Source organism: Equus przewalskii, chromosome 25 (assembly GCF_037783145.1).
Source record: "Equus przewalskii isolate Varuska chromosome 25, EquPr2, whole genome shotgun sequence".
Classification (NCBI taxonomy): Eukaryota; Metazoa; Chordata; class Mammalia; order Perissodactyla; family Equidae; genus Equus; species Equus przewalskii.
The window spans coordinates 45,813,185-45,835,457 of NC_091855.1; the positions used below are offsets into that span (position 1 = coordinate 45,813,185).

The 22,273-nt window shown below is 59.3% G+C and overlaps 1 long non-coding RNA gene across 1 annotated transcript; it reads left to right on the plus strand.

The window, feature by feature from the left end:
• The first annotated feature begins 661 nt into the window (after positions 1–661).
• Positions 662–6,892, plus strand: LOC139079217 (uncharacterized). Its single transcript, XR_011532596.1, has 3 exons — positions 662–1,517; positions 2,459–2,640; positions 2,727–6,892. It is a non-coding gene; the product is annotated as an uncharacterized lncRNA (long non-coding RNA).
• Positions 6,893–22,273: the final 15,381 nt, after the last annotated feature.

Consider the following 22,273-nt stretch of genomic DNA (forward strand, 5'->3'; position numbering starts at 1 on the left):
AAGATGGGCCCTGAGCTAACATCTGATGCCAATCTTCCTCTTTTTTGTTTTTTCTCCCCAAAGCCCTAGTACACAGTTGTGTATCATATTGTAAGTCCTTCCAGTTCCTCTGTGTGGGACACCGCCTCACTGTGGCTTGATGAGCGGTGCTAGGTCCACGGCCAAGACCCAGACCTGTGAACCCCGGGCCGCGGAAGTGCAGTGCACGACCTGAACCGCTTGGCCCCGGGAGTAGGTCCTCTTTTAGGAATCGCTCTGACTCTCCCAAGTGAGGAGGGTGGCGGGGGGACCCAGGCTGCCGCTGAGCAGTTGAAGGGGCATGGCCCTGCCGACCCCCCAGCCCTCGGGAAGCCCTGAAACTGCGGACTCCAAGCTGGCAGCCAAGGCCCAGGCAGGCCGTCCACGGGGCCTGGATGGCGAGACCCAGCCCTGGCACTCCACGGCAGCAAGAGCGTGCCGCAGGGCCTTCAGCCGCCCAGGGGTTCTGGAACCCTGGGTCCCCTCCTCCACCTGTAACCCTCTGCTACGACCTCAGGGCTGTTGTGGGCACCGCTGTGAGGCTCCCCGCCCCTCCTCGTCTAGCCCCTCCACACCCCTCCCCTTCACACCCTCCCCGCCCCTCCTGAGCCCCGTCACAAAACCTCCCCAGACAGACGCCGGGGAGACAGAGCCCCACATAGAAAAACACCTGGGCCGACATGTGAGTGCACCACTCACTCCGGAAACAATCTGGTTTCCTCTGCAGAGTGTCGGGGCTCCAGCCAACTTCAGCTCCCAGCAGTTCAGGTGACACCCCAGGTGGGGCCCAAAGCTGCTGGGCTGGGGGGAGGAAGATGGCCCTGGCTCGGTCTGGCTACCAGCTCGACCAAGCACACACTTCCTGAGCGCCTGCTGTGTGCACTGCCCTGGGCAGGTTCTTAAGGGGCAGTCTCGGCCCTCCAGAGGCCCACAGCTGGAGGAGGGGCCCCTCATGGCGGCTGGTACCACCCTGGGAGTGTGGCCACAATCCTGGAGCGTGGCCAGAAGCACTGCAGTGGCACCTGGGCCTGGGCTGAGCCACTGAGGCCGGGGAGGGCGTCGTCGAGGCAGGGGGCACAGAGCGTGCAAGGCTGGGACTGTAAGCCTGTCTCCCAGGGCTGGCGAGCTCAGGTCGTGTGCTGCTCTGCGGGGCTCAGGGTGAGGGCAGAGGCCAGAGGACGGAGGGAAGGCCGGGGCGGTGTCCCGGCCTGAGACCCCAGGGCCAGGAGTCAGAGGGGAGGCAAGGTGGAGGGGGTCAGGGGCCCACAGGATGTGGGTAGGAGAGGAGGCAGCGGGAGAGCTGGGCATTGTCAAGCAGACGGCCATGCCCAGGGGCACGGAGGGGCACGGAGGGGTGCCCTAGCAGACTCTGGGGGCTGAGGGTCTGGAGGGTCCCAGGGCTTCAGAGGCCAAGCAAGGCTGGCACTGCCCAGTCACCTGCCCACGCTGAGATGGCCAGACCAGAGGGCAAGCGGGACTGCAGGAGACCCACTGAAGAGGTAACACACAGGGCTGGGAGGGTCCAGGCAGGACCTGGAAGGTGGAGGGAACATGCGTGTGCGTGAGTATGAGTGCACGTGTGTGTGCGCAAGTGTGCGTGTAAGTGTGTGTGTGTGCACACTCGCGAAGCCATCGCCACCACTCAGGTCTGATGGGCTCCTGGGGCAGCAGAGGAAGCTCCTCCTCCATGTCCTGTCTGGCAGCTGCAGACTTTACACCCTTCGCCCGTCACCTGCCCACCCAGGCTTCCTTCCAGGCGAAGGGCAACCATACACCCACCTGGACCAGACCGCAATCCCCACTCACGCCTTCCACCCCCTCGCCTGCCCTCGAGATTAAGGCTTGTTCCTCTTTACACACACTTGCACACTTACAGACACAAATAAACACAGGTGCACCCCTGTGCATGCATTCACGCACACGCGTGCACACACTCGCCCACAGACACACACATGAACACACAGGAACCCTGGCACGGGGCTCCAGGTAAACCAGGAGGAGCATGGACTGTGCTCAGGACTCCTGGGGCCCACCTTCCTGCTGTGTAACTGGGGCGGGCTGCCCGGCTTCTCTGGGCTTGGCTCCCTCGAGGCAGAGTCAGGGTGAGGTCAGACCCCCAGGTGGTGAGCTGGCATCTGCAAAACGCTCAGCGTGCGGGTGGGACTGTGGGGCAGAACCACCCCACTGCCCCTTGGGAAGGGAGAGGCAGGGCTGGAGGATGAGCGGGGGCCATACTGAGCCAGGAGAGTGGCATCAAGCCTCCCCAGGTCTCTGCCCCCTGATCTGGCTTCCTTCCTGCACCTGTTCCTTGTTCCCTCGCCCTTGGTCTCGGCCGGCCACAGGGAGATGGGGAGGCAGCCAGGAGGGTCAATTTCCGCAGCTACTTGGCATCCCTTGAGAGTCCATGTGAATCTTAGGACGGACTTTTCTATTTCTGCAGAAAACGGCACCGGGGTTTTGATAGGGACTGCCATGAATCTGTGGGTGGCTTTCGGGGTGTGCCGTCCTGACATCAGCAAGTCCTCCGACCCACGAGCACGAATGTGTTCCCGCTCATTTGTGTCTTTAATTCTTTCAACAAAGACTTGGCGTTTTCATCATGCAAGTCTCTCATCTCCTTGGGTAAGTTAATTCCCAAGTATCTTATTCTTTTTGATGCTATTGAAGATGGAACCGATTTCTTCACATCCTTTCCCATTGTTCCTTAGGATGTGCAGAAATGCCAAAACACCAAAATGCCGCGGGTTTCTGAGCGTTGACTTTGTCTCCTGCTACGTTGCTGACTTGGTTCTAACAGGTTTTTTTGTGGAACCCTTGAAGTTTTCTGCATGTGGGATCACATCACCTGCAAACAGAGGTTTTACTTGTTCCTTTGCAGGTTGGACCCCTCGGGGTTGGTTCTCTCAGGCAGCCCGTCCTGCTCACTCTGCGCAGACAGCGCTCCTTGTCCGCCCCCAGGGTGTGTCCTGCCCAGGAAATTAATTAATTGTGAGTGCATTGGGTGGATCCCCACTCCGAGCGCCCTGTGCACAGCCGAGGGAACCTGTCCTTCTGCACCACCCTCCCACCTTCCGGCGCTGTATCAGACATGCTCCTCTGCTGTTCACAGGGCTTTCATGGCCAGTGTCTTCAGAAGTGGGTGGCCAGGTCCTTCTTTCTAGTCTGTCTTGTCTGGAAGCTCCACTGAAACCTGTCCACCAAGGGTGACCCTGCTGGTGTTGGAAACAGCAGTGGCAGAGTTTTCGGCACCTCAGCAACACAGCTGCTGCAGTGTGACACCCGACAGACGGGGGTTGTGGTTCCCTGACTGTAAAATGACCCTGGGGGGGGCCGTGGTGAGAAGGCTGGATCTTAACCACCAGACCCCCAGGGCTGCCTAGGAAATTAATATTCTAACCTTATTGTGCAAAAAGGGACCCCGGCTCCACTGCAAACTTTCCTTTATTGTTGGTGGCTGTGGGCCACCCCACAAGCCTCGGGCCCTCGCTGGTTCCTGATGCTGTCTGTCCACCCTGAGGCTCTCCTGCAAGGAGAGGTGACAGGTGACAGAGCCATTCTAGAAGTCGGAGTACTAGTGTCACCTTCCGCTGCCCCTCAGGGTGCTATCTCACCTTCAGTTGTCACAGCAGGCTGGGATCTAACTGCCTGTGGTCCCAGGCTGAACCTCAGAAACCCCAGCTTAGGGGTCAGTGGACAGGCTTCCGTCCCAGCTGCAGCCATGGGTTCAAGCTCCGGCCGTGGGGCTGGGCTCTCCGCCTCCTCTCTGCCCGGTGGAGCCGAGCACCGCCCATCAAACATGCTCAGGAGAGCGACCCTGCTCCGGCTCTGGGGCGTGTCCTCCGTCCTCCGTGTCTTCAGTTGCAAACTGGCTCCTTCCAGCGGCAAGTGTCTGTGTGCGAAGACTTAAAATTTGCTTCGCTTGATTTGCTAGTCATAGGACTATTCAAGCTTTTTATTTCTTCCAGTCTGCTCTATTTTTCTAATAATTTATCCATTTCATCTGTGTTTTCAGAAATGTTGACATACACTTGTTTACAGTGTTTTCCTATTATCCCGTCTTTGGAATTGATCTTTTTACATTTTCAAACTTTTAAATTTAATACCATAAAATTCACTCTATAATGGTCAGGTCTATGGTTTTGACAAAGGCATACAGCTGCGTACCTACTGCCCCAGCCATGGTGCAGAACAGCACCATCACCCCCAAAGTTCCCCATGCTGCCACCTTGTGGTCAAGCCTCCTCCACCCCAACCCTTGGCTAGTCCCTCTCTCCAGGTTTGCCTTTTCCCGAGTGTCATATCAAGGGTGTTATAGGGCCTTTTGGATCTGGCGTCTTTCCCCAAGAAAATGCCTTTGAGATTCATCCACGTTGTGCACACAGACAGCAACGTCCTTCTTATGGCTGAATGGTAATCCATGTCACCAGGGACCCCAGTTCGCTGTCTTTCACCAGCTGAAGAACAGCTGGTTTTTTCCAATTTGGGTGATTATATATAAAGCTGCTATAAAGATTCATGTAGAGGCCGGCCCCGTGGCCGAGTGGTTAAGCTCGCATGCTCCACTTCGGTGGCCCAGGGTTTCGTCAGTTCAGATCCTGGCTGTGGACATGGCACCACTCATCAAGCCATGCTGAGGCAGTGTCCCACATAGCACAACCAGAGGGACCTACAACTAGAATATGCAGCTATGTACTGGGGGCTTTTGGGGAGAAGAAGGAAAAAAAGAAGAAGATTGGCAACAGATGTTAGCTCAGGTGCCATTCATTAACAACAAAAAAAAGATTCATGTATAGGCTTTTGAATGAACGCACGTCTTCATTTCTATTGAGTAAAGACCTGGGAGTGGAACTCCAGGGTCACGGATGGTGAGAAGCCACCAGGCTCTTCTCCGCAGCGGCTGCCCCCGCAGCACCCTCACTGGCCGGCCGTGAGTATTCCTTTGCTTCGTCGTCAACAGCAGGTGGTATTGCCATTTTATTCCTTTAATTATTTGTAGCCGTCCTGGTGGGTGTGCAGCCGTGCTGCACTGCGGTTTTAATCTGCATTTGCCTAATGACGGATGATGGGGAGCGCCTCATCATCTGTGTGGGACCTTCCTCAGTGCTGTGTTTAGATCTTTAGCCCATTTTGAAACTGGGTTATTTGTTTCTTTACAGTTGAATTCTCAGAGTTCTTTATGTATTCTGAATACAAGTCCTTTATCTGATATATGGTTTGATACATATATACACATCTGCCTGTCTGTGGTTTCATTATCTTTTAGATCGACAGTTATATCCTCTCTTTGATTCGTGTTACTTGTTTCTTTTCTTTTCTTTATTATTCCTGGAAGTTGGTCCGTTTTGTTGGTTTAATTTTTTCAGAGAACTCAGCTGTCTTCACTGACCTTCTCTATTGCACTTTTATTTCATTGGGCTCCAATCTTATTTTTACGTTTTTCAACTTTCTTTGGGCTAATTCTGGTTTCGTCCCCAACGCCCTTTTTTTACTTACTAAAGTCAGGGAGAGCCCATTACAGTGCGGTCACCCCTTCAGGTGTACAGTTGTGACTGTCCACAAACGCATCGGTTGTGGAACTGCTAGCACGACTCAGCTAGGACACTCCCATCCCCCCAAACTCCCTCCCGCCCTTTGTGTCAGTCCCTCCCCTGCGCCGGCCCCTGACGTCTTGAGAGGGGACTCAGCTGACAGGCTGACAGCTCCCGAGGCTGCCTTCTCTTCCACGGAAGAGTCTGCAACCATCTCCCTGGAAGCACCCCTTTTGCTGCCCCTACAAGTCTGGATATGCAGTGTTTTCATTGTCACTCAGTTCTAGGTATTTCAAAGTTTCTATTATGATCTCTTCTTCAGCTCACGAGTTTAGCTGTGAGTGTGTGTGTGTGTGTGTGTACGTGGTACAGTGCTTGTCCACAACAATTTCCCCAACACTGGGTTAGATTTCCAAACACAGCACAGTTAAAAGAATCACATAGAATTTCCAAACACAGCACAGTTAAAAGAATCATAGCCACCACTTACATTCTACAGTCAACAACTTCTGTACTTGCTCTTCCAAGCATCTCTCCATCCATCCATCCATCCATCCCTCCATCCCTTCAACCATCCATCCCTCCATCCCTCCATCCATTCATCCATCCATCCACCCACTCCTGTATTCCTCCCTCCATCCATCCAACCACCCACTCCTCTATTCCTCCCTCCCTCTATCCATCCATCCATCTCTCTATCCTTTTATCTACCCCTCTATCCATTTATCCATCCATCTACCCCTCCCTCCCCTCATCCATCCATCTATCCATCCACCCATTCACCTGAATATCTATCCATCCACTCCACCCCCTCCCTTTTTCCTACAAGCCTCACCTTCTTATCTGGGAGGCTGACTGCAACTGAGGGTACCGCTTCTAAGCCCTGCGCCCTGGCGAATGGGACACCAAAGGAGAGAGACCGGACAGCTGGATCCTTGGGCTGCCACAAATTGCTGCTGTCTGCTTGCCACCCACCCAGGGGCCCCCCGTGGGCTGAGGACAGGCACCTTGGGCATTCCAAGGGATCAGAGGTTGCCTCCTAGGAGCCAGGCAAGGATCAAACCTTTGTTTGGATTGTGCAGGGTGTGGACGCCCAGGTCTGCTGAGTTAACCCTTCACTGCACAGGCTCAGAAAAGGGTTCTCTGCAGGTGACATGAAGCCAAGTCCTGTGGGGGGGAGGGTAGGGCTTAGGAAAGGCTGAGGCCTCGATGGTTGGGACTCAGGGTGGGAGTGAGGTGGGCAGGCGAGGGGCAGGTGGGCAGGCCTTGAGCGTAGAAGGGAGTGTGGATTCTGGGTTTGGACACATCTGTTTAAGTTACTCCATAATAAATATCACTTCAGCCCACCCAGGGGTCAGTGACAACTTTTTCTGCCATCAAATGGTTGTGCATTCCTCAGGATGGGGAGGATGCTACAGTGTCCACCCTGCCCTGTGATGCGATGCCCAGGGGCCGCGTCCCGAGGCTGGGAGACATCTGTTTGCTGACCACACTTATTAAACCACAGTCTTGGGGCTGCCACACCTTGTGGCTTCCAGGGTTCCATGATTCCATTCGGTCCAGGTCTGGGGTCGCCCGAGGTCTGTGTCTCATGCAGCCCTCCTCTGGCAGCAGGGACCAGGGACCGGCTGGGGGCTTCCTGGGGACCCAGGCCTGTCTCTCCCCTCATGTCCCACATCCCCACAGCTGCCACACCCCGCCACGCTCTGAGCCTCGTTTGCCCTCACCCCTGCTCCCCACCTGGCCCTGGACTAGCCCCAGAACGCCAGCAGGAGAGGAAAGGAGGGCCAGCCTTGGGCGGCGTCTACGACCCGATCCTCTGGCCCTTCCCCTATCCACAGCCCCCGAGTTCCGTGCCCGCATACAGAGGAGGGAAGCTGCCAGCTTGGGGCCACAGGCCCTGCTGCTGGCAGCCAGAAGCTGGAAAGGCCACTCACTCCAGCAGATGACCTTGTGCTCCTTCCGAGTGAGGGCAGGACTCCAGGCAAAGCCATGGCTGGACGGACGAGGGGAGTCCAGGCTGAGCTGCTCCTCCCCCCACGAGCTGGGCCTGGGAGGGTGGGTGTCAGGGCAGGGGCCCCGGCTGGAGGCCGGCAGCACCCAGGGGAGGAGAGGCCTGCTCCGGATGCAGTGCCCTCAGGGTGGTGCTGCAGCTGAGCTTTGATGGGGTGGGGAAATTGCTGTGGCCTGGGCTCCCCCCTCCCCCTCTGTGCCCCAGACACTGAATGACTAAGGACCCAGGGTCCCACCTGCTGGAAAGTTTCTTGATTCAGGGAATCCCCCAGTCGCCCTCAGGCAGAAAGTCTCCCAGCTCTTTCTCTGCAGTGACTGAAGTTCCCCCATCACACAGCAGGGAGGAATGCCCCGCCAGGAACTGGCCTCCCAGCCTCAGTGTCCCCAGTGGGCAGGAAGGCAGCTCAAGCTGGCCTGAGGCCCCAGACGTCTGTCCCCTGGCACCCCCTCTCCTGCTCTTCCTGCACAGGGAGGTGTAAAGCCCTCAGCAACTGCACCCCACCCCCATCCCTCCCATGGGGCCACGAGCGGGTCTGTGGGGAGACTGGCCCACATTCCTGCCAAGCCCCAGGACCTGGGACAGGAGGCACAACCGGGCCAGCCAGGCCCTCCTGGCCAGAGCTGCTGGGGAGGGGGCTGGGTCTGAGGACGCTCAGAGGCCCCCCCATCTGGGAGTGGCCAAGCCCTGATAGGAGATGCTCCCTCCCAGATGCCCAGCCCTGGGACCCCTGGCTGGACCCTGACCTGTATGGCCCCCAGGCTCAGGTCAAGGGCCTCTGGTCCTAGATGACCCTGTCCTGGCTCAGCCACTCCCTCAGCTGAGCCCAGGGCACACCTTGCCGCCCCACCCCAGCTCAGCCAGTGGTCAGCCCTTCTCCTGGTCCAGAGAGGCGGCTCCCCCACAGCCCACTTTTCCCCCTGATAAGGAGGATCAGCCGCCTGGGAATTCTCTTCTCCCCGCCCCCCATCTTCATAGGGGCAATGAAAGCACAGGGAGCCTGAGCAAGTTGCTTAAGGTCATCTCATAGAGGCAGAGCTGGGGAACCTCAAGTTTCTTCCGTTTAGTGCCCCAAAATAGCCGCCTCCTGTCCCCCTCCTCCACGGGGACTCCAAGATGAGGCGAGATGTCAGGGGCCCGGATCCCCATTTGTGATCCCACCAGGCCGCTCCGGGAAGGGGTGGGGTAGGTCTGATCAGCTCCCGGCCCCGCAGCCGCCGCCAGTCCCTGCGCTGCCCTGCCTCCTGGTGGCCGCTGCCAGCGCTGCGCCCGCCGCGCCTCGCTCGGGGGTCGCTCCAGGCCGGCCCGGCGGGCGCCGGCGCCTCCCTGTCTCAGCCTCGCGCCTCTGCCTGGGAGGGACAGTGAGGAGCAGAGGAAGGTAGGTGGTGCTCCCGAGACCACCGGCTCAGCGAACACTCGGGGCTCGCTTCTCCCCGCAGTGCCGCCAGCGTTCGCGCATCCTCTGCTCGGGGGCACCCTCGGCACCCCGTGCGCTGGGACGGCTCCCTCGGCCACAAATCCCCTCCCCGCGCCAGAGCACTGCAGACCGGGAGCCTTGGCTTCCCCGGCAGTGAAAGGGGCGTGCCGCGCCCAGGCGAGCAGGTCTGGGGCTCTGCGGTGCGCAGGGAGCGGCGCGGCGTCCGGCTGCCCGAGAGCAGCGCTCGGCTGGCTCTGGGGTCCCGGAGCTCCCCCGCCCCCATCGCGGATCCCGCGGTTTCCCGCTCCCTTCCCTCCTCCCCGCCCCATCTACACCCGGAGGTCCCATGACCCCCCACCCCCAGCGCCGTCCGAAACTTCTTGTCTCTTCCTCCCCGCCCAGCACCTACCTGTTCCCCCCCAGCTCCCTGCCCGCTCCACACCGCCCCCCCGCGCCCCGTCCCGGAGCCTCCCAGCGCCCTGCCCCGGCTTGGAGCCTCCCTGTTCCCTCCACCACCACCTCCTCGCCCCCGTCGCGGCCCGGCCCCGCCCGGCGGGGCAGGCTCGGGGCAGGCGGGGCAGCCTGGCGGCGGCGCGCACCCCTCGCCCCGCGGCGGGCCTGGGCGCGCCAGGGCCTGTGGAGGCCGCTGGCAAAGCAGCGCCCGGGCAGGCCTGGGGCAAGCGGGGAGACTGCGGTCCGTGCGGCCTGGAGGGGGCTTCAGACACCCCCGGAGCGAGCCAGGGCGGGCGGGGCAAGCCGGCCCCCGGCCTGCATCTCTGCTCTCCGGCCTGGTCCTAGAGGGCTTGGCCCACACAGGGTATCCTGGGGTCCCTGCACGCCCCGCGCGCAGGAGGGGTGCCGCGGCCGGGTTCTGAGGCAGGACCCACTCCCGAGCACAAAGGACATTCACCGTCTTCTCTTTTATTAGCACAATAGCCCTGTGAGGTCGGTACTGCTATTGTTCCCATTCGCCAGATGCGAAAATCGAGGCACAGCTGGGATTCGCACCGAAGCCCCAGACGCCGCCCCCCGACTCAATAGGGGTTTGCACAGAAACAGGCTGTCGTTCGTGACCTTGGGGTGCGTCACCGAGCCGCAGGCCCTCATCTGTCTGGCAGCGCAGGGCCTGCTCCCTAAGGTAATGAGGATCCCTGGGCACATGCCGGCACCCAGAGGCTAGGCGTCCGGGCGCCCCAGGCCCCCTCCCGGAACGCCCCCTCCCCCCGCGGAGCCGTCCCGCGCCGGCCCTGCCCCGCCCGCTCCCCGGGGAAATGGCGAGCCCCAGGGGCGCAGAGACTGGGAGGGGGCTGAGGGGAGACGGGCGCCGCCAGGGCCGCTCTGGGGGTATAGGGTGGGGGCCCCGCCAGAACCCCGGGCGCCCTGCCCCTCCCGAATCCAGCTCTCCGCGCCACGGCCGCATGGGCCGAAGTGGCCAGGGCAGGGAAAGCCCAGCGCGCTGCCGCTCGTGCCTGGAACTCCAGGGCGGCCGCGTCGGGGCGACCCCACCGCCCTGGGCCTGCGCCAGCGAGCAGCGGACGTGGGCCAGGCTGGCGGACCGGGCGGGCGCACGACCCCCTCCGGCACAGGGCTACCCTCTGGGCAGCGGCCCTCTCACCCCACAGCCACCGACAACTGCCTCGGGGCCCTGCGTCTGAATTCCAGCAGCTGGGGCACATTACCAATTGGCCTGTGCCTCAGTTTCCTCATCTGTGAAAAGGGCATTACTTGCATCATACGATAATTCCTGAGGATTCAGTTGATACACGGGCCGTCTGCAACAGTGCCTGGTAAACGCTCAGTACGGGCCCTTGTTACAACGACCATGGAGGGGAAACTGAGGCTAGGAGGGCCAGCACCACAGAGCCCACCTCTCCTACCCCTCCCCTGGGCTGCACTCACACGTGTGTGCATGTGCAGGTGTGTCATATAAGTGTGTGCCCTGTGTGCCTTCATGTGTAAAGGTGTCTGCTGGTGAGAATGTGTGCTCATGCAAGTGTGCATGTGTGTCTATGTGCCCACAGGAGTGTGTGCATGCTCAAAGTGTGTGCGCCCTCAGGAGTGTGTGTGTGCCCACAGGAGTGTGTGTGTGTGCCCACAGGAATGTGTGCATGCTCATAGTGTGTGTGCCCACAGGAGTGTGTGTATGTGCCCACAGGAGTGTGTGTGTGCCCACAGGAGTGTGTGTGTGTGTGTGCACACACTTGTGTACTTCTGTCAATCCCACTTCTCAGGTGGGGAGTTGTGTAAACACGGTGGGGTCTCAGAGGCCAGCCCTGGGGACGCTGGCTTCCCCAGGTTTGCCCAGCCTGCCCCCCCAGGTCCCCCTCACCAAAGAACACTTTGCCATCTGGGGGTACGGGGGGTGCAGGGGGTGCGAGGAGCCTACCTCCTGGGGACGGCAGGCCTGTGCCCCAAGCACAGATGTTCAGCCCAGCTCACCCTGCAGGCCAAAGGGGTCCCAAGTGACAACAGAGCCCAGGAAGGGGGGCCAGCCACACAGCCATCCCCAGGAAGCCCCCAGCCCTGATGGCACTGGCCACAGGCACCCAGAATGGGGACACCCAGCAAAGGCCTCAGATTGACTGGTCCCAGGGAGGAAGGGCCCTGCGGGCAGACATGACGGGGAGCTGGGGGCTGCAGGGGGCCCGTCACAGCCAGAACCAGAGTCCTAGATCCCCTCTTGGGGACACTGGGAATGCCCAGGGGTGTGTGGGAGAGCCAGGTGCCTGACCCCGAGCAGGAAAAGACCCCTCCCATGCCCGCCCTGCCCCTCAGCCACCCCACACCCTGCACCCCACTGCCCTCACGGGGGGGGGGGGGGGGTGGATAGCAGAGGAACAGGGGCCACAAGGCTACAGCCAAGACTTGTCCCTTGTCCTGTGTCCAGAGACCTGGCAGGGGTGCCCCCTGTCCAGCCCGAACCCTAGCCCAGCCCTGGGTTCAAAGGCCAGAGGAGCCCCATGGGCTGCCCCAGCCCACACTGAGGCTGTGTGACCTCTGCCATGCAAGGCTCCTCTCTGTGTCCACCCTCTGTGCTGTGGGGGCTGGTGGGTGCCCCTGAGTCCTGCCCACCTCCAGCCTCGTCCCTCCTGCCCCAGATTCCTCAGCCTCTGGGACTGGACCCCAGGCTGGGGCAAGTGGGGAGCCCAGATGGACTGGGAGCCCACGTGAGGCTCCTCGTTCATTCACTCATCAGTGTCCCATTCACTCATTCACATCTCCGCCGGGGGGCCTCTTGGGCGAGAGGTGTGGTGGCTGCCCCAGGGGATGAGATAGGACAGGGGTGGGGGCGGGGGGGTGGGGGGCGAGGTGAGCCTCCCGCATGACCTGGCACTCAGTGAAGCCCTCAGGGACTGGCCTCCACATCCACCCCCCCACCCTCACGCCCCCACCCCCGTGGCCCAGGAGCCTCAGGCCGTCCACACCCAACATCAGAGCTCCCCTGGGGCCCGTGGGGTCACGTGCCCGGGGCCTCTCATGGGTGGACCCTGCCCCAGTGCCCGCTGCCCCTGCAGCCATCCTCCAGGGGACAGTGCCCTCCGCCCTAGCAGCCTTCAGCTGCCCACAGGACCTGCTCCCCGCTCCTGACCAGACCTTCGCCGCCTCCCCAGGCCTCGCGTGGCCCAGCCCAGCAGCTCAGCCACCCTCCCTCTTCAGGCCTGTCTCACCCCCCTTGTCAAGGCTGTGCCTCCACCCAAGGGCAGACGACAGGGACATCACCCACAGTGGCCACCAGAGGGTGCCATGCTCCGGATGTAGGTTAGGGCCATCAGCGCCCCTTATCGGAGCTGGGAGTGAGGATGGCGGCAGAAGAGACTCACAGCTGGCCAAGGCCTTCTGGGCTTCCTGAGAACCCTGCCAGGTGGCCACTGTGAGCCCACTTCACAGGTGAGGAAACTGAGGCCAGAGAAGGGGCTGCCGCCCGCACTGGCTCTCAGGAGTGTAAGGTCTGGGTTTCCGAGGTTTCTCCAGGTCCACCTCGAATCTGCTGTGCTGCCTCCACTTTGCTGTGTGACTTTGGGAAAGTCACCTCACCTCTCTGAGCCTCAGTTTCCCCCCCTGTAAAGTGGGGTGGGAAGGCATTGCCATGGCTGGGCAGAGCCAACTGCTAGACAGAGCACTGGGCCCCAGCTCTGGGCTGTGCCTGGTTGGTCTCTGCCCTGGGGGACAGGGCTCCGCCCCTACCCAGCACAGGCGCCTCTGAAGGGGGCCATCTCAACAAGCCGGTGACCTTGCACCCATGGGTCGGGGTCTGCAGGGTGGTTCAGCCCTGCTCTAGCCAGCAGGAAACAAGCCTCCCGGGGAGCTTCCGGGGCCACCGCTAGGACAGGCAGGGCTGCCTTCCCGCCAGAGAGCGAGCTGCTGCAGGCTGTGCACACATGTGTGAGCACATCCGACTATGCCAGGATCCTGGCGCTCGGAGCAACCCCTTGCAGGGACAGCCCCCCAACACTCTCTTCCTCCCTTGGGCCCCGTCAGCCCAGAGTGCCCGGTGGGGTTGGGGCTGCATCTCCCCTGGGCGGCGAGGGTCACCAGGCCCCACCCCCTCAGGGACCCCCTCCCCTCCTCCTGGCATTGTGGATCCCCCTTTGACCCCCTTGAGGCCCTCCAGGGTGGGCTGCAGGAGTACAGGCCACAGGCCAGGCCGGGCGCTGGCAGCAGTGTGGTTCCCACGCTCCATGGTGCCAATCTTGGCTCTCCAGCCCTGCCCCACCCCTGCCTTGCGGCGACCAGGGCACCCAGAATGTGGCTGTGGATTCCGTCCCCCGGGGCCACGGATTCCTGTCTCAGTGGGCGAGGGCGGAGGACGGCTTTCCGCCCTTTGATCCCTGCCAACTCTAGGGAGCCGGGCGCGCCCAGGCCTTGCCAGCCAGGCCACAGGGGAGGCCCGGGGTGGGGGAGGCAGCCCAGGCAGGGGCAGGTCTCAAACCCCAGCTCCCAGGGTGCCCCAGAGTTCCTGACTCCCCTCCTGCCAGCTGTGTGGTGGTGCTGGCACCTCACCTGGGGACTCAGGTCTGCTCCCCGCCTCCAACCTGTGACTCTGGGACACCAGCCCCTCCCCTCCCTCTACCGCCCTGAAGTCCAGAGGCCCCCCTCCTCTCTGCCAGCCGGGTCTTGCCCTGCTCCCCTTCCACCCTCAGGCCCCTCCCGACGGCTGACACACCTTGAGACCCCTGGGGTGCCTGATGCTGATCAGGGCGTTGGACCGCCTGGTATCAGGAGGGACCTCAGGATGTCCTGGGCCCCACCCCTGATGGCAAAGGAGCCAGTGCTGGCTGCAGCCGGGCAGCAGATCCCGGGTGCCCCTAAATGTGCTTGTTTCCTGCCCCCGTCCCTGTAGCCTCTCAGCAGTGACAGGTGCCCACCGCTCAGTGTACTGGGTCACCTGTCCCATGTTCCAGTGCCACCAACCACCTGTGACTCTGGGACAAGGGGCCACTCTCAGAGCCTGGGGTAGGGGCAGAGTTTCAAAATCGCCAGCGGGAGGGGTGGCAGAGGGTCTCATGGGAGCTCCTCAGAGGCAGGGGTGGGGGGGTGGGGGGGTGTTCAGCTCCGCTCCCCACCCCAGCCAGCTCTACTCTTGGGTTTTCTCATCTTTGAGATGGAAATTACAGTCCTCAGCCGCCCACCCCAACTCCCCGAGGCCTGGGGAGCTTAGGGCCGGCCTGGGGCCCGCTCCATCCTCAGTTCCGTGGGCTCACGCAGAGCAGCCGAGAAGGGGCTCAAGGAGGGCGTCACCTGAGGACGGGAGGACTCGGGCCCTGAGCCACAGCCGCCTGGCCCTCGAGGAGCCTTCGAGCACCAGTCCCATGGCTCCGGGTTCTGCTCTCCTGCCCACCTGGTGTGGGGGTACCCTCTGCACCCCCACAATCCTTCCCGCCAACCCTGCCTGGCCAGACAACTGCCAGAGACCTGGGGTGTCCTTCCCAATGGCGGGCCTCCCTCTGAGGACACGGGAGAGGGACCGGGCCGGGCTGGGTCCTCAGGGTCCGCACAAAAAGGGGAGGAGGGGGAGGCCGCCAGCGGACCCGAGCAGCCCAGGACGCTTCCTGGAAGAAGCGTCGCGGGGAGGTCCCTGAGGTGCAGAAACGCACTCCTGAGCAAAGCCTCGGCCCGAGGCGGAAAGATGGTGCGGCGGGGCCCACGGACAGTGTGGGGCCTTCCACGTGCCCCGCACCCCATCCCCGCACAGCGGCCGGGGCGCCCGGGCCCGCGGATTCCAGCGCTGCCGTAGGACAAGCCCGCGCCTGCGCGCGCAGGGCACGGGGCCCGCGTGGGAGTCGGGGGGGTGGGGGTGGGGCGGGAGGACCGGACCTGACCCCCCCACCGCCCGCCCGGCTCCGGGGCAGGGGGCGTCGGGACCCGGCCGGACGGGGCGGCGGCAGACAGCGCCTTTGTGCGCGGCGTCCCCGAGCGTGTCGCGGCGGGCCCGGCCCCGGCCCCGCTCCAGCGCCCGCCCCCGGCCCCGCGCGCATTCCTGGCGAGGCCGGGCGCCACGGGCGGGTGCGCGGGCCCGCCGGGCCCACCGCCTGGCCACCGCAGTAGGGGATCCCCGCACGCGGGGGGTGGACCTGCCGGCCCCAGGAGGGTGACTTGGTTGGCCCGGGGCGGGGTAGGGGTAGGGGGGACGATGGAGGCGAGGCTGCCAGGCTGGGTCCGCAGAGGGGTGGGGTGCCCCGGGCCAGGTGGCTGCCGGAGCGGGTGGCGCTGCTGAGTCGGCCGGCTCGGGCAGGGAGCAAAGGGGCGGAGGGGCGGGCGGCCTGTGTGGTCCGAGAAGCCGAGAGGTTCGCGCAGGGAGCTGCAGGGTTGGGGCGGAGGTCGGGGCAGGCGCCCCTGTCGAGAGAGCCTGGGAGGCTTGCTGTAGCTCGTGTCGGGGCTCTGCGCCCTTCCGGCTCTCGGCCCTGCCTCCTTGCGTCCTCTGAACGCGTGCCTGCGCGGTGCCGGCGTCCTGCCGAGCGCTGGGCCGGAACGTGGAACCGCACACGGCGGAGGCCCACCTTCTCCGCCTTCAAGGACGCGGACCTCAGCCTAGGTCGCCGGGCCCACCAGGAGCACCTAGCCCAGGGGTCGGCCGCAGGGCTGGCTGGACGCCCGGCTGCTTCCTCCCAGCCTGGGGCGGGTCCCCCATCCAGCGCTGCGTTCCTCCTGCTCCCAGAGGCTCGCTCGCCTGCGCTGACAGACACCTCCCCACTCCCGGCCCCCAGCCCCAGGCCTCGGGCTGGCCACTGGTCACACCCCGACTCCCCAGAGGGACTGGCTAAGGAGGGAGTGCAGCGGTGGGAGCAGTGAGTGGGGTGGACAGTGGGGAGAAGCAGGATGTGCTCAGAGGGCAGGGGGAGTGCGGTTGAGTCTGGAAAGGTGCAGGTAAGAGGCCCCAGGAGCAAAGGCCCACCAGTGAGAAATGCCCCTGTTCCAGAGAGCAGAGGTACGAACATCAACGTGAACAACCAGGCTGAATGAAGGAGCCTGGGCTGGAGGACAGTCATGGGGCAGCGGGGAGCCACGGGAGGTGTTTGAGCAGGGGAGTGACATGCTCAGACGCCATGAAAGCCTGATGTATACAGCTGTAGAATAATCCATCTTTCAGGTTGGACCAGTGTTTACTTAATAAATCCTGTGTTGTTGGGTGTTCAGGTGCTTTCCAGATTTCTGGTTAGAGATAATTCTGCGATGAAAATCACTGTCCATCATTGTTTGCACTTTGAGTCATTAAGATAGATTTCTAGACGTGAGTAAAGACTTGATGATCTTCAACTGCTGGCCGAGCAAGTTGTGCCAGCTTCACACTCCACCGGCGGGACCGTTACAGACGCAGGGGCTTCCTCTGAGCCTCTCCCGATCCCACCCACAGACCTCGTCACTCAGCACCCCACATCCTTCAGAGGCACTCCTCCCTTCCCTGGCTGCTCAGGCCAGAGCCAAGTGAAGTCAGCCCTTGCTTTCCCTCTGTTGGGCCATCCACCCGGAGAGCAGACCCCTCCTCACCTGCCCCCTCCGTGCCCTATTCTGGCTGCCCCACTCCCCTCCATCCTGGCTACCAAGAGATCTCTTGATCACACATCTGACTGGCCCCTCCCCTGCTTTAAAGCCTGCTGTAGCTCCCCAGTGCCCACGAGATCAAACCCAAGCTCCTTTCGAGCCCCTGCCCCACCCACCTCTGCTCAGCTATTTGCAGCAACCCCCGCTCCGGTGTGTACTCCCCATGCTGGAACTTGAGCACAGCCATTTCTGCAAACCCTTTCCTGCTGCTGGCCGTCTGCGTCCCTCCAGGCTCCCACGGCCCTGGCACGCTCTCCCCACAGCCCCACACCTTCTCCCGGCCCTGAGGTGGTCAGTAGCTGCCCCCAGCCCAGGCTGCATCTGAATCACTTGCCTCTCTGTCCTTCCCAGGGCCACAGCATCTTCACATCCCATCCCTGAGCCTGGGTCAGACTCCCAGCGGTGGCAGGGAGAGCCCTCACCACCTTGGCCAAGGCCCGGGCCTGTAGCTGGGACCCAGCACCCCAGAGACGTTTAGTGACTGGCTTGGTGTGGTGCAGCAAGTCCAGGGTCCAGGTGGCTGAGCAGAAGGGAGCATCTCCTGGCCTGCCCCCTCCAGGTGCCCCTGGAAGTTCAACCCCCTGGCCCTGCTCTCCAGGCTCAGGGAAAAGCCGACTCCAGATCTCCTGCAGGGTCCAGCCCTAGGCCCCACCACCACACACGCGTGCACACGCCTGAAGCAGCTTGGCTGAGCCAGGCCACGGACGGGCATGCTCCAGCACGCCCTGGCATTCCCGGCCCGATGGGCTGGGAAGAACCCGGGCAGGCCTGGTCATCACCCCAGTCTCTCTCTCAGGAGCTCAGGCCATGGAGGGCTGAGTAGAGAATGCCAGCACAGCCCACTGACCCGTGACTGACTGTGTGGAGTAGAGGGGCCAGGGCATTCTGTCTCCGGAACCACAAAGCTCAGCATGGGAGGGCAGCCCTGGGGCAGGCCAGGTCCCAGCACCACAGATGGGAGGGTGCGGTGCCCAGCCCATGGATGCTGGTGCTGGGGGCCAGGGCTGCTCAATCCAGCCGTGGGCCAGCTGGGCAGACCCAAAGGGGCCAAGACGCCAACAGAGCAGAGACCTGCCCCACTGATCAGAGCCACCTGCAGGCCTCCAAACCCACAGGAATTTGGACACCAGAACCGGCAAGCATGGCTGAGTCAACAGCGGGTCCAACTGCACCAGCGTCACCCTCACAGCCTGGCCACCACCTGCGAGCGTGGCGGGAAGACATTCTCTGCTCCAGTCTTCTGTTAAGGCCTGGAAAGATACTCCAGGGGTTTTTCTTTTCCCCGTAAAGGACTTGTGGGTTCCAAGATTCATTCCTGAGTGTTTTATAATTTTTGTTCTTTTTGAAAATAACATCTTCCCTGTTTTTTTTTTCTTTTTAGTGACTTAAAGGAATGCTATTGACTTTTGTATCAGGCAGTCCTGTTGAACTCTGATTAGTTCTAATACTTACTCTGTTGATTGTTTTGGCATTTCAGTGTAAGTTATCGTGTTATCTGAAAACGCGTGATAGTACAATTTTGTCTCCCTTCATCTAGTTCCTATATTACTGATTTCTTTTTCTTGTCTTATTGCGTTGGCCACAACATCCAGAATAATAGTGAACAGTAGCTGTGAGAATGAACATCCTTGTGTTCTTCCCAGCCTTACGTAAAGTGTGTCTGTTGTGCTGGCCACAGACTGAGGGAGATGGTCCTTATCAAGTGAGGAAAACTCCCTCTAGTTCTTATTTTCTAAGTTTTTTTTAAAATCATGGGTCTGTATTAAACTTTAATGCTTTAATCTGCATCAGTGTAATGAGTATGTTGCTTTTTTTCTTTACACTGGTGAATTGCTGTGTTAAAATTTCGCATTTGAACCAGGCTTATGTCCCTGAGATAAACCTTGTGTGGCCTTAATGCACTGTTGGAATTTAGTTACCAAATACCTTAAGATTTTAAAAGTTCTTGTTCATTAATAACACTGATTTAGAACTTCCTTGTCTTGTGCTTCCTCTTCTGTCTCTGTACTAACTTCATAAGGTGGATGGGACCTCCTTCCCTCTGTTTCTCTTTCCGCTGGGCCAGGGCCTTTGGGAAGGGTGTGTGCATGGGCACTGGGAGAAAGGTTTGGTTACTATTTTAGTGTATTAAATGATCATGGAATTCTTGTTGTTTTCTATTTCTTCTTGCCCCAATTTCAGTATTTTAATTTTCTATGCATCTGTTCATTTTGCCTAGGTTTTCAAATTTATTGGCATATACTTTTTTTTTTTTTTTTTTTTTGCTGAGGAAGATTCTCCCTGAGCTAACATCTGTGCCAATATTCCTTCACTTTATATGTGGGTTTCTGCCACGGCATGACTGACAAGTGGTATAAGTCCGTGCCTGGGATCCAAACCTGCAAACTGGGGCTGCCAAAGCAGAGCGCACTGAACTTAACCACCAGGTCATTGGGCCAGCCTGGGATATACTTTTAAAAATATCTCCTCCATTTCAGATGATGCTCACGGAGCTGTAGTTACCTCCCCATTTGGCCTACACTTTGTGATTTCTCTTTTTTTTTCTTAATTGGTCTTGAAATAAACTTCTCCAGTGCCAGCTTTGATTTTGTTCATCAGTTCTATATTTTGTTCTGTACTCTCTTGATTTATGTCTTTATTATTTTCTTCCTTTTTCTTTGATTCTTTGGGTTTACTCTGTGCTCTTTTTATAGGTCCCTGACTTTGACAATTTGTTTTCACTCCTTCTTATTTTCAGATAAACATATTCAAAGCTGTACAATTGTCTCTAGTACTCTTTTCTTTCTTTCTTTTTGGCAAGGAAGATTGGCCCTGAGCTAACATCTGTGCCAGTCTTCCTCTATTTTGTATGTGGGTCACCGCCACAGCATGGCTGCCAACAAGTGGTGTAGGTCTGTGCCCAGGAATCAAACCTGGGCTGCTGAAGTGGAGCACGCCAGCCAATGGGACCAACCCCATCTCGTACCATTTTAAACATGTCCCATGAATTTTGACTTGTAGAAGTTCCACTATTGTCAAATTTATCTTATGAATTCCTCTTTAATCCAGTCGTTATTTAGTATTTAAAAGGTTTCTGAATTTTTTTTTTTTTTGAGGAAGATTAGCCCTGAGCTAACATCTGCTGCCAATCCTCCTCTTTTTGCTGAGTAAGACTGGCCCTGAGCTAACATCCCTGCCCATCTTCCTCTGCTTTATACATGGGACGCCTACCACAGCATGGCTTGACAAGCGGTGCCATGTCTGCACCCAGGATCCAAACCGGCAAAACCTGGGCCACCGAAGCAAAACATGTGCACTTAAGTGCTGCGCCACCAGGCCGGCCCCTGAATATGGCATTTTTAAAGCCAAACTTTCATTACTAGTTTCTTTTTTGAGAATTATATTTTATTTATTTCTTGTGTGGGTAATGAATGCACACACTATTAAATTCACAGGAGAATAAAGCTCCCCGCGTGCTCCAGGCACCCTGTCTCCCTTCCAGGGTCAGCGAGAGTCTCCAGTCCCTGAAGTGTCCTTCTGAAGACATGCTGAGCACTCCCAACACGGCGAGTGGCCCAGCAGCCCTGCACCTCCGCCTCCTTTCTCTCTCAGAGTCCTCATGGCTGGCTGCGGCCAGGAGCAACCATGGACCCAGTTCTGGCCCAGGAGACATGAGCGTCGCCTGCCGAGAGGTGTGCTGAGAAAACCTGTGCTTTTCAAGAAAATGTGGGACAGACGCAGCTGGCATTGCCTTTTCCTCTTCCCTTTTCTTCTTGGCTTGAACACTATCATGACTTATGGAGATGAGGCAGCCGTTTTGCAACTATGAGGCAACAAGGCAGAGGGAAAATGTCTACCTGCTCTGAGAGGGATGGAAAGAGAAAGCCCTCGACGGCGCTGCTAGACAGCTGAGCCAGGCCTGGGACCTGTCCTCTGGGACTCTTGTGAGAAAATCAACTCCTCTTTGTGGACCTCATGCTAAGTTAGATTTTCTTTTGCTTAGAGCCAACCATTTCTAACACACAAAACCACACACACCCGTTTCACAAAGGAACAAGTGCTTTCCCCTCGGCACCTTGATTATTCCACATAACCATCGGTCCTGGAGGTGGTCCTTAATCAGTGCCAGAGAGCGGCCTCGTTCTTGTTCCTGGGCTCCCACCACCCAGCGTACGGGTCCACAGGCTAGTTAACCTCGCGGGCCGGCAGAGATGTTCCCGCTGCTTTGCTGTTACAGACGGTGCCGTAATGGAGAGCCTGCACACGCTTCATCTCACACTCACGAAGTCCCGTCTGTAGAGCAGACCCCGGGGAGCGGGCCACTGTCGTCTTTGTGACGTTGAATCTCCTGATGCCAGAGCATGGCGTGCCTTCCAATCACCAGTGAGTCGAGTCTCCTGCCGTGTCCCTCAGTGTATTTCCGTTTTCTTCCTTTGCATCACGTGCGTTTCTTGTTAGATTTGTTCCCAGGTATTTTAACTTTTCAGTGCTGTGGGCTCTTGTCATCCTTCCTGCAAACAAGTTGCTTTTTGTACAGACCACGGCGAACGATCGTGTTACTTTTGTCCACAGACTGAAATATGGTTTGTAATAGAATTTAAATCGATCCTCTTGGATTTTCCAGGGGTTTAATCATATCATCTGCAGAAAGTGGTATTGTATTTCCTCCTTTGCAATTCTTATACCTCATTTTTTTCTCTTCTCCAATTGCAAAAATATTAAGCAGCAGTATTAACAGAAGACAGGCTTCCGAGGTTTTACTGTAACAGGCCTGCTCCTTGGCTCTCCCCCGTTTGCCGTGGGGGTGGCTGGAGGCTCATAGAAATGTGTGGTATCATTTGGGAAGGTCTGAGCAAGAATGCATGTTGGTTCTGGCCGTGGCATTGTAACTGCGCCCTCCTGCCCCCATAAACAACTATCCAACGGGACGAACGTTTGAGGCAACTGTTTACAGGGATTGAACAACAGGAGGGGTGAGGCTGTGGCCCTTGAGAGAAGGGCATACGCGAGGGGGTCCCACATTTGCCCTGGTTTTTCACTTGGAGTTTCCTTCCAACATACGAGAGATGGACCCAAAGCAGAGGCCGCGGCTCCCTGGCTGAGGCAGCTGGAGGGGCTGCAGGCGGCGAGGACGGCCCTGGGCTGGAGGGAGCCGCGTGCAACGAGAGTCTGACGCTGACTCCTATGTGGGTTGCCCCCCCCGGAGCCATTCTCCCCACCAGCGCAGTGTCCTACAAGTCAAGTCAGTTCTGACACCAACCCCCTGGAGATGGCGTCCGA